Source organism: Callospermophilus lateralis, chromosome 13 (genome assembly GCF_048772815.1).
Source record: "Callospermophilus lateralis isolate mCalLat2 chromosome 13, mCalLat2.hap1, whole genome shotgun sequence".
NCBI lineage: Eukaryota > Metazoa > Chordata > Mammalia > Rodentia > Sciuridae > Callospermophilus > Callospermophilus lateralis.
Genome location: NC_135317.1, coordinates 66291183 through 66304230, shown reverse-complemented (window position 1 = coordinate 66304230; position 13048 = coordinate 66291183). Strand labels below are relative to the sequence as shown.

The window sequence follows — 13048 nt, the reverse complement described above, 5'->3', positions numbered from 1 at the left end:
GCAGGAAATATCTTTAAATTTGAGAACATATTTGGCACCACTAATTTTAGAAGTTTAAGATATTTAAAGTAGACATGGATAGTTCTATACATAGGAAGACCATGTGAATGGCCAACACAGTAACAAAGAACACAGTGGCAGACAGAGGTCTACATTAGAGATATGTTGAGGAAATTGTCAGAAAGATAAAATTTGCAGTTAGTGGAAATTAGTTGTTATTTTTATGACCACTCTGGTCAATGAATTTTGATATCCCTTTTGAGGGAGTCTCTCATTGTTTGTGGTCTCAGTGCACCAGTGCCTGTCTCTCCATCTCCTACTATAGAATAAAAAAGGGTCCAGTTAGTGGGGTGGGGACATAGCTCAGTTGGTAGAGTGCTTGCCTCATATGCACAAGGTCCTGGGTTCAATCCCCAGCACCACAAAAAGAAGGGGACAAAGGGTCTGCTTCTTGCTTTCTCCCTAGAGACAGGAAATTGGAGGGGAAGGTAGTATGAGAGATATTTCAATTTAACAATAGAATATTGTCTCCTCAGACTTTGATCTTGAATAGGCAATAAAAGTAATGTGGAGTGAGTTGCGGGTGAGATTATTGAGTACAACAAATGAGAAAGGATCTGACTTATTCTGCTGCAAAGTCAAGTGTCCTTGTCTCTTGCCATCCATCCATCAGCTCTTGGAGCTGCCTATGTTCTTTCAATGGATCCCATTTTAAGATAATGCTAGATTTCCCTTTTTTTACTTATAGTCCAAATCCCTGACTGATACATTGGGAGACACCATATAAGAAATGGTTGGTACGTAACTTACTGGATGCAAGACAGCAAGAACAATTCATAGGGCAAGTAGGAAATGGCATATTATTGCCATTATCAGAAATGGAAAAGATATTAAGTAGAAGTTATTCAGAGAAAGACAATGAGTTCAATTTTTCATACTTGTTATGTTCCTGGCCTAACTGCAGCTAGAGGAAGAGGACTGAAGAAAAGCAAGTTGTAGACTTGAATGCTCTGGAGAGGTACACTTGGAGCACGAGTCATATATAACAGCTTTCACAAGAACAGATGTAATCCTACGAAGGTGATTATAAAGAAAGAGGAAAAGTAGAATTCTAAGAGATTCAACAAACACATAGAAAGATATGTTCATCCCTTGGTACACATAGATTGGTTCTAGGACCTCCCTTAGATACTAAAAACCTCAGATAATCAGGTCCCTTATATAAAATGGTATAGTGTTAGCATATAACATATACATATCCTCCTGCACACTTTAAATCATCTCTAGATTATTTATTATAGCTAATACAAAGCAAATGCTGGGTGCTAGACTCTATTATTTAGGAATTAGGAAAAAGAAATACTACGTGTTTAATATGAATGCAATTTTTTTCCGAATACTTTTGGTCTGTGGTTGGTTGGATCCATGAATACAGAACCCACAGATTTGGAGGGACCACTGTATATTTATTTTGGGAGGAAAAGTAAGTAATCATAGAGAACTTAAATGTATAGATGTTTATCTTGCTGTAATGCTTTGTTTTTAATACAAGTTTTAGATATGTGCTAAAGCTTATATTAAAAACTTGAGACTTTCTTATAAGGTTTCAAGTGGCTCAAATAATAGGAATGGCTAACAGAAGGCAACAATAAAGAATGTAATCACGGAACCAATATTGTCTGCTCCATGGTGTGAGGTTAATGCTGTATATTAAAATTCAGTAATGAATTGGTTTAATTTTTGATTGGGTGATAGTTTTAGAAAATGTACATTTTTATGGAATTTAAAAAGATCCAACATTCTATTATTTCAACTGTAACAATTCCTAAGCCATTGTTTTCTAGTCACTGCTTAATGCCTTTGTAATTTTCATTTTCTTTTCTCCTATCTCTATCCTTGCCTACTAAAGCTTTTCAAAAATCACAGGTGGTATAGAGGCTAAACCCTCTGAACTCCTATTTTGTCTGCCACAATTCCACAGAAGCCAGTGATTTGTGGGCCCAGGGATGGCATTGACAATGGACGCTTGGGTCAGGAGTAATTAAAAAATGTCAATGGTCAAGGAGGTAGAAATCAGTTCAGGCCCAACTGAAGCATTTAGCTATTTTACTGCTGCATCCTTTTAGCCCTCTTTCGGCTTATAAATATTAATTTAAAGACTACCAACAAGGACAGTAAACGGATTTAGGCATAAAACTTCCTGTCAGAGGTGATTTATATCCAATAAAAGGAAAGCAGAATAGAGAAAGCCTGCTTCGCTAAGTTTATGATAGACAGTGAAATAGTACCATCAAAATAAAAAGGCTTTCAGTCTGTCGTCGCTGTGTGGGTGTCTCCCTTCTTAATAAGCAGCATGCTAGAATTGTATTGTTTGCTTTTATCAGTGTCTTGCACTGTTGAGGGAAACTTCTCCCGCATTGCTAATTGAACTTGTACAGATTTATAGGCTCATGGCCTGAGCATGAGAGAGATTATTAGGACTTAAAAGATAATAGCGCCAGCAAGAAAATTAAAACTGCTTTCCCCACTTATATTTCAATAGTGCATAACTTCTCCCCTTTATACATCCTACAATGGCACACGAATTTGTTTGAAAGAAGATCTGTCTTGGAGTCCATGCAAGAATGATTTAATACCAGGGAACTCGCTACCATCTTAACAGTTATACAGGCGGGCCTGTCCATATGAGCCTGAAAACCATTCTAATAAAACTGTTTTCTAGATAAAAGGTTAATAATTTCACACTTCTGGATGATCACTGTTGGGAGACAATTCCCCACATGCTGGTTTCATGTCTACATATCATTGAAGATAAGCACTTGCCACCTTTGCTGCATGCTATCTTCTCTTCTCATGATATTTGTACAGTGAATAGTCTTTGAAAAGAGTGATTTAGTCTTCCTTCAGAGCAAAGGGCAGCTTTTGGAGCTCGAAAGTCCTGTATTATCACCCTCTTTATGTGCAGATGATCCCTTCCCACCTGATGTTGCCTTATGAAAATTAGAAATTCTAATTCACTGACTCCTTCTTTTACCATAAGTAATAGAGCTCTTTGTCTCTGATCTTGGTATCTCTTGTCTTCTGCCAGGACCCATGAGCAACCAAATTTCATAGCATACAAATAGGTAAAATATCAGACCCTCAATGGTTCATAAAAGTTACCAGCTAAGAGAACTTAGAAAAATAATTTGTCTCATGTTTAAAATAAAAAGAAGACCAGCATCTGGCTGAAGCCATAATAAATCTCTATTCCCCTAAATTTTCACATATGAATAAGTTCTGTTTTTCTCTGGCTCTTACCAGAAGGAATCTAACATAGTAATTATTGGTGGTAGAGTTATTGAGGAAACTCCTTTTCCTCAATCTCTAGGAGGGAGAGGTGTGGTCGGAAATCTTCAGCCTCAATGACAAGGTGACAAATTAATGTATCTTCTGGCTTTTCAATTCACATGTTTACTGATAAATTAATAAATACTCATGGCAGCAGCCTGATTTAAAAATGAACCAACACCTTAACATATGCCCCAGCAAAGATAGCAAATAAGCATATAAAAATATTTCATATTATATGTCACCATGGAAATGTAGAGTAATATGATGAGATACTACCATATACCTATTATAATGAACAAACTATAAACACTGACCACACCAAATGCAAGCCAACAGGAGCTCTGATTCATTACTGGTCTAACACATACTGGTGCAGCCACTATGGAAGGAAATCTGATAGTTTCTTACAGAACTAAACATACTCTCACCAAGTGATCCAGAAATAGTGCTCATTGGTATATACTGTACCCAGAGAAGTTGAAAACTGATGGTGACATGAAACCTGAACATGGACATTTGTAGTAGCTTTATTCATAATTGCCAAAACTTGAAAAACAAAAATGTCCTTTAGTAGTTGAATGGATAACTAAACCATGGTTCATCCATACAATGGAATGCCATTTAGTGATAAAATTAAATGATCAAGCCATGCCAAGATGTGTAAGAAACTTAAATGCATACTAATGAATGAAAGATACCAATCTAAAAAGGCTACACACTGTATGATTCCAACTATATGACATTCTGAAAAAGGCAAAACTATGGAGACAGTAAAAATATCAGAGATTGTCAAAGGTTGTGGGGAGAAGGAAGGTTAAGTAGACAGAGCACAGAGGATTTATATCAGTTGTATCAATTGCATCATTATGGTGGGGAATGCTAGTAGTTAGAGAGCTTGTGTATGTGCGAAAACGGGGCAAATATGGGAACTCTCAACTTTGAACCTTTGTCTGAACCTATTGAAAAAAAAATCTTTAATACTTTGGATAGCAGTATGGAGATTTCTCAAAAAGATTGGGAATGGAACCACCATATAACCCTGTTATTTCACTCCTCGATCTCTATCCAAATAGGTTGAAATCAACATATTATATTGACACCTGCACTTCAATGTTTATAGCAGCACAGTTCACAGTCACCAAGTTATGGAACTAAGCTAGCTGTCTGTTGATAAATGAATGGATATAGAAAATGTGGTATATATACACAATGGAGTTCTACTCAGCCATAAAGAAAAATGAAATTATGTCATTTGCTGGTAAATGGATGGAACTGGAGAACATCATGGTAGGTGAAATAATCCAGTCTCAGAAAGTCAAGGTTGAATTTTTTTTTTCTCATATGCAGAGGCTACAGAGAGGTAAGGAATATAAAAAGGAGGATCTCATGAAAATATCAGGAAGAACAGTGGAGTACATGAAGGGGATGGAGGGAATGGGAGGGTGGTGAGAAAGAGGAGAAACTGTGGAATGAAATTGACCAATTTATGGTATGTGAACATATGAATATATCACAATGAATTCTACTTAGGTGTAACTATAATGCAACAATTGAAACAATAATAAATAAATAGAAGGAAGATCAGTAGAGAAAGGGGATCAGGGGGATGAAGGAGGGAGGGAAGGCAGTATTGGGGATTGAAATGGAGCAAATTGTGTTATATGCATTTTTGGATATGTCAAAATGAACTGTATTATTGTATATAACTATAACATGGTAATAAAAATATGAAAATAAAATATTTACATGCAAATAAATAATATGTATGGTCAATGGAATCACCAATAGACTACTAGACATAAAAATTTTAAAATCTGCTTTTACATAGTAACATATAACTTAAAAATACTTTTAAACCCAATTAAAAATTGCATAATGTCCAGGTTGCTAGGCTAGGAATTTTGACGATGATCTCTTCCTTTTTCTTTCTCTTTACTACTTCTTTATTTACCATTTCAGAGCACTGGAAAAATAAAAGTGGGCAAGAAATGACAAGATATAAGAGAAATCCACACTTTCAATCTGGTGAACTAACTAGTAACAAGAGAGAGACATAAAAGGCAAATCAAATGAAGGAACAAGAAGCAAGAGGGCTAAGGTGTCAGATGAGGACTCAACCTGCCTTGGCTAGCCTTAGGATTTCAAATGGAATTATCTATATGCTGCACGTCACTTGAAAAATTTTCACCAGAGGCTGGTCAATGTTACAGTATGGTGAGATGAGGTTCAAAATACTTGAAGTTGTTTCTTTGTATCTACATATGTAGGGAAAAAATGGATGTAAACAGGCCTTATTCTAGGTCTACTGGAAGTCACCAAACACTATTACTTTAACTCTTATAACTTCTATATTAATGCTACATAAAAATTTTAAGTACTGCTGACTTGGTTTTACCATAAAAGTGAAACTTCTACTCTTGCTTCTCACAATCTCCTAAATAAGAAATCTTACAATCTGACTTGGGGTTCTGTTCTGAGATTGAGATCCAGTAGGATGACTAGTATAGAGAATGTTCAGTCCATCAAGATTTTTTTTTTTTTGCTTTCTACTTATAAAAGACTTTTATAATGCATTATCTGTCCCATTGAAAAAGCTGAACCCCACATGTTGAAGAACCATTGTGCCCATCTCCTCTTGCCCTCAGGTAGAGTGAACCTTCTCTCTCTCTCTCTCTCTGTCACCACCTTTCCCCTCAGATTATACATAAAGAAGAGGATAATGTCCTTTACCAAGTTCTCTACCATTCACATCTTCAGAGACTACAGTATTGTTCCTTTTGGATCATTAAGGAGAGAAATAAGTTGAGCAGGATAGGATTTATATAAGGAATGGTAGTCTGATGGAGCTCATAATAAAAAAAATGGTGAGGTTCCCCTAAAGTTCCACATGGAGATCACTCTAAGATTAAAAAATAATGGGGAGGTAAGTGTGGAAGGAAACCCTGAATGAGGATATACATTTCTTAAAGAGAACAGTATGGTTGAAGAAAGCTTTGATGATAGAATTAACATGAAACAAAGGCCCTCTGAGGAAGATCAGTCTGAAAAGAAATGAAGAATACATAAAACTTTGTTTAATTTATGGAATTTATATGCTGCTGACCAGTAAGTATAAAGTTCCATTCCCTTGGTCCTCACTATCACTCATGTATTACTTGTCAGTAAATGTGATGCACTCAGAACATAACAGCTACGGTAATATTTCTGTTCCCACTGCAGCTTTACTACACCCATGAAACTCTGTAATCTTTAAATTCCCTCACTGTTAACATCTGCTGAAACATTATTGGTCCCAGCATAGCCAAGCTGCTCTGAAATTACATTTAGCAGAGTAGTTAATGCTAACAGTATAATTCTAGACGCAACCGTGTTTGAAAAGACTTTTATAACTGGCACAATGATTGTGCTTCCTTTAGGTTTTATTTCTTTCATATCTGTTTTATATCACAATCTCATTGGTTTGCAGTGTGCCATTTTAAAATAGCATATGTGTGTGTGTGTGTGTGTGTGTGTGTGTGTGTATTCCAGTAAACACCATATTACATTCAGATTTTTTTTATTAGATAGCCCAACATCTTGTTTTCTAGAACTTTTAAAAAATTAAATGAAAGTGTATCGCAAGATAAGATTATAAGTTTAGCAGCTTGAGGTATGAAATTAATCAAGTTTCTATGAAATGAAGATATCTTGTCACTTCATTAAAGTGCTTGGAATGTTTTAAGTCCAAATGGTCCTACACATTAGAAAAAAAATAAACAGGTTACTGGTGGCTTTTGTTAATGAGGATGCAGTTAATATTTTTTAAGAAAAGAGATTTGGCCTGAAAAACTATCTTTGTTACAAAAGCAAAATAATATAAACATCGAATTGACAGTACATTAAAATAATGTATTGTTGATATATTTTATATTAATATAGTTTTTATCTTTTATATTATAGAACATGATGTTCAACTATTTTAAGATGTGAATATTTATTTGATCTAGTAAATATTTTAGCAAGTAAATTGCTTGGTAAATCCTAAAGATTTCTCTTCCCCAGAGAATATTACTCCCCAAATTAAAATTCTAAATTTTCATTTCATTTCATTTCATTATCAAGCAAAGATATGTAATAGTAATTTAATATTAAGCAAAATCAGATGGGTTTATTATTTTCTAACCTTGTTGAGGGCAGGAATTACATCTTGCCAAGAGAGTGGTATAGAAGAGTGGTATTTTAAAACAAGGTGGTAAAACATCTGGATATGTGGAAGGAAGATCACTCAAGGGCATTCATACTGTTAACTTTAACAGGCTTTTATATAACAGTCTTCAAATGCATAAGATGTTTGCCAAAGTTAGTGCCACAAAGCATACTATAGTTAAAGTTATCAATTATATAAAAATATGCATGCATAATAATGTATTTAATATATTTATATCTTCTGATCATTATATACATAATTATATATTATAACATGTAACATTTTGTATAATTATTATCTTTAACTACATATATATTTCCTCCTGAATATTTCTGTATCTATATTGTGCATACTATAATCTGTTGAGGTCAGGAAGCAGATTATATTCTGAGCAATCTCTACAGGATAAATGTGAGGATATAAGCAAGATTGAGTCTTTCTTCATAAAAAGGTGTGGTATTAATCCTCTACCCCACCCCAAGGAGCCTTCATCCTTCCTGGGTTTCTCATTCTTCATACCAAGAGCAGGTACATCCACTACTCAGAAACCCTCTGAACAGAAATTCTTCGCTTTGCACTAGTGCCCTCTACTTGCTGGCCAGATTTTTTGCCTGGGTCCTGTAATCCCTCTTTATTCTGTTTTCCTGGCTAGATTTCTGAGCCGGCTGCATGTCTGCCTGCAGTCCAGACCTATGACTCGCGTGTGATCTGAGAAGGTCCCATGTTCAAGCTGCAAATGCCTGCCAAGCTCCCGCTTTCTAGGTACTGCCCCTCTGTGTGACTACTTGCTCAACTGTGTTGTGTCCCTCTTTCAGATCTCTGGTTCTGCTCCAATCATTGGCTTCCCTCCTCAATCCTATAGGGCTTCCATGCAGGTTTTCATTCCACTATTCTATTTCTTACTCTTGGCTTCCTGATCCAAACTTATTCCCCAATGCAAACTTCTTGGCATGTACTGACACACCAGCCTTGACTTGATCAAAATATTATTTTTTATGGTATTCAATTGTCTTTCATGGCATACACAAAAATTCATAATACAAGTTCTAGAGAGAGAAGGAAAAAAATCTTAGGTTTTAAAGCATATTCACAATGTAATTTAATTACCCGACAATGCAAAATGTTCCATTATCATTGAATATCTACTTTTATTATGCTCATCTCCTAACCTTGTTCGAGAATATGCATATAGGAAATCTTACATTTGAGATCTAAGCAGCATCTGATTAATGAACAGAAGTAAATTATAACTTGCCAGCTGGATTTTCAGCATTTGACTGTAATAATAATATAGCTTCATATCTCCTTTTTCTTCTTTCTTTTTCTCATTATTATTGAAAAACTAGAATATGGAATTACACTTACTATGGCTAAGTGTAATCTATGAAAAATAGAAAAAGGAGACAAGAAGGTTGTTTAAAATTATTATTTTGAGATTTATGTATATGTGTGTGAGGAAGAAAGAGAAGAAACAGAAGGGGAGAGAAAGAAAGACAGCGGTGGAAAAAGGGAGAGAATTCCTCCATTCTCCTTTATCTCCTCAAGTCTTGTCATTAACAGTGCATGAAGGGGCTCAGACACAAGACTCAGTAAAAACAATTATCATGGCTTATTGCTTTCAGTTGCTACTTCCTTCTTTGAAATTCCTCTCCACCTATAGCCTCAATGATAGGATTCTTCCCCTGGGCTTCAACTGATTGCACCTGAAGTAGATACATGGTCCCATTCCCACCCAACCCTCAAGGGTACTGATACCTAGTTTGGATTGAGCAAATAAGGTTTTTCTGTTTGTTTTCTTACTCTCCTCTCTTTCCTTTTTTTCTAATTAAGATAAACAGAAACAGGACCTATAGTGCCTTTTAGAGTTAAGGTATCAGAACTATAGCAAACCAGGGAAGTTTAACAAGCAGAAACCAAAAGCCTTGCAGAAAAAATTAGTCAGCAGAGAAAATAATGGCCAGAAAAGTGAGCAGAAAAATCAGGCAATGCAACCCCAGAGAAAGAGATAACTTGAGCAGCTGTTGGGGCATTTTTCTAGTCCTATGAAATCTATCTATGCCCTCTCAGTTAGATGTGCTTTCATGAGATTATCCTTCATCCCTAAAATAAAATCCTCCTCTGCCTTTCAATGTGAGTTTCTTTAACTGAATTTCTGTTCCTTGCAACCAATGAGCCCTAAAAAGATGGCAATAGAATTATATCCAGAAGCACATGATACAAGATAGACACAATGGCTGAAAGGATTTATCAAAGGTATTCCACTCTGGACAAGAACATAAATGATTAGCAATTCTGTGAATGGTAGACTTTTTTCATGTTATCCCTAACCCTGCGTTCTTTCTGTATTGAACTTCGTTGTAATTTCCTTGGAGTTAGAGAAAAAAGTTTTGGAAAGTATATCACTTGCCTATATTAGAATGGTAGGGAGAATAAATTTTTATCCTTCATATACAGTCATGTTCATGTTTCTATACTAAATCTGGTTAAAGATCAATAACCCTCAAATATTAACATAGGATAAACATTGTAGGTTATAGAAAAATGAGTCATCTCAAGCAACAAAATGAAACCTGAAATCTCGTTTTACATGGTCTTTAAGACTTTTTGTGTTGCTGTTTTTATTATACTTAGTAGACTTTAAACAGAAGACCTGGCTCTTTTTGAGGCCATTGTTTTCTGATAATGTGTATTTTAATATTATTTGTATGCACATTTTGTATCTTTTCCACTCAAGTTTACTCAAGAAAAAAAAAAGTGCCTAGCTAATTCCCTGAGACATGTAATTAAAGTTTTAATTCACGTACTTGGAAACTATTGAAACCCGAATTTGAGATGAAACTCAATTCTTCACTCCTGTTGGCAAGTGGGGTCTGTGCAAGCTGCAGACCTCTGCAGCCCAAAGTCCATTTGAGTGTTAGCAGCTAATTGTAGCCTTGGTTGCCCACCAGACTCAGCTTCAAGGGTCACAGCCAGAAAAGCCTGATTCTTCTCCACAACCACTGAGTGGTGTGTTGCAGCACTCAGTGTTGCTGCTGTTGAGGTGGGTCTAGCCCCTCAGTGTTGCAATGGACCCCAGCAGCTCTGCCAACTTTTTTCCAGGTTCTTATCTCACAAATCTGAAGAATGAAATTTAACAGACAAGAAGAGCTAAGAGTGAAAGGAGTAGGATTTATTCAGGTGTGAAGAATAGAAATAGAAATCTTACAGGGCAAGAGGGACTCTGATGGGGGTTGCTGCCTGAGTGCCTTAGTCTGGGAGTTTATATAGCACCTTAGGTCAATGTTATTGGTCCAAACTTATGCTAATCAGGGTTTGGAAAAGCACTAATGCTCTTGGTTAGCCGTGCAATACCATTCAAATCTGCCCCACTTTCATTTTCCTGTTCCTCACTGGGAAGCTGGAGGTTGATTGTGGATGCTCAAGGGTTCAGGCTACAGCCAAGGTGCTATGTGGAGTAGGTATCCCCATTGGGCCCAGGCCAGACCACCAGAATGCAACAGGTCGGTGTGCCCTATCCTGCCTCCGCCCTGACTTGGGACACCTTGGGCCTGCATTGGCATGACCCTGGCCAGGCATGATCACCATCCACACTCACCAACCATGCTCCTGCCTGTCTGGGCCACTGTTCCATAGCATCAGCAAGAGGGCTTGGCTTCACTATTGATCATTTGTTTAGGGACATAAAGCATTGTAGCAACATGAATATCATAATATGTAAATATGTAACAAATGGAATCAGCAAAGAGCTAGGATCACAAGGTCTTGCTTCTGGTCCCAATTCTATTCACTTAACTATTTGTCTCTCTGGTTGTATTTCTACATTTCTGAGTCTTCTTTTTTCATCCATGTTAAGGCATAAGAATGCTCAATCTATGGTACCTTATCAGAACAAAATCAGAAATTTGAATATTGAAGAACTTTATGAATCACATTCTGGATTCTTATAATAGTAGCAATGACAACAAGTAGATGTATGGTATAGTTTTGGGCCAAGTTTGAAGTCATAGGAGTCTTTCCTCACTGGTAAGTCCCATTGCCTTTTTAAAAAATATCAATAGCCTCAGTTCTACACAGAAGAAAAATATGGAATCTTGATAAAGTGCAGAACCATCAGGGGTATGAAATAAAAAAAGGAAGGAAAGACTTCTAAAAATGTAGTTGATAGCAGTTGAATATTCAACAACCATCTCAACTGGATCTTCTATAAAATGCAGCCACAAGTTCCATTTGTTAATTTAACAATAGTTAAGGAGCAAGAAGTGTATATTCACTAGTCTGCTAACTTTGGGTATAAAACAGAAGATAAACCAGTTTCAGTCCCAAGAACTGTGAGTCTTACTGGAAGAGACTGTCAACTATAATACAGTGGAACACAGAGGAGACACATCCAACCCAACTGTTTCCCATGGGAAAGAGAGAGAAAATAAATTTAAAAAAAAAGGTGGGGGGACAAGATTCAGGATACCAGAGAAAGAGACATAGAGGAGCATTTCAAGAAATAACTATTCTACAGTGTTGTGTTCTCTTGAAAAGTAATGTAAGCAGCAAAAATGTAGTAGAGTATAGACTTCCTCTTTAAGCACTTACAGAAGTCTGGTCATGTTCACCATCCACGCTCACCATCCATGCTCCTGCCTGCCTGGGCCACTGTTCCACAGCTTCAGCAAGAGGGCTTGGCTTCCCTATTAAGCATTTGTACTTCACTATTAAGCATTTTGGTACTTTTGTTTGTTTTGGTATTGGAGATTGAACCCAGGGGCACTTTACCACTGAGCTTTACCTCCAGCACATTTTTTATTTTGAGACAGGGCCTCGTTAAGTTGCTGAGGCTGGCCTTGAACTTGTGATCCTCTTGCCACAGCCTCCTGAGTAGCTGGGGTTATAGATATGCACCACCACTCCTGGCCACTTAAGGAATTCTGAATATTGTGCTAGTTTGAGAATTCTGTTAGTGTTTGCATGAACTCTGGTTTTGAGAAGAAAGATGAGCAGGAATAAAATTGGTATAAAGAAAGGAGAGAGCAGCATACATACGACTCCATAATCTGTCAATACACACACACACATACACACACACACACACTTCTTGAATACATCTAGGTTCTTTGCTGAAATCATGTGCTCTTCCTATCTGTCCCTCATATTTAATATTTTACTATATGTAAGAATGTTACACAAATTGTTTTCTCAATGTCTGATTTTTGGTGAATTTTGAGTCTGAGAATTAGGAATTAGAAATGTTTGACCCTATTTTTTTATGCAGCAAAAGCCCTCAAATCCAGAAAATTCCAATGATACATCTGATGCTTGCTCACTTTCCTTCAAAGCAGTTTTCTGTGACAATTTTTTTTAAAGTGTGATGATAGATCAAGTGTATTCAAATACTTTTTCTTATAGATTCATGAATAACTTCTTAAGTATATATAATATATATCACATTATATATTATAAACATTATACATTGTACATATAACAATATATATTATATATTAAGTATATAATATATAACATATATATGATTAGCAGATC

General features: G+C 36.2%; 1 non-coding gene across 1 annotated transcript; it reads left to right on the top strand.

Annotated features, from left to right (window-relative positions):
- Positions 1–346: 346 nt before the first annotated feature.
- Positions 347–425, top strand: Trnam-cau (transfer RNA methionine (anticodon CAU)). The gene has a single exon. It is a non-coding gene; the product is annotated as a tRNA-Met (tRNA).
- The last annotated feature ends 12623 nt before the right edge of the window (positions 426–13048 follow it).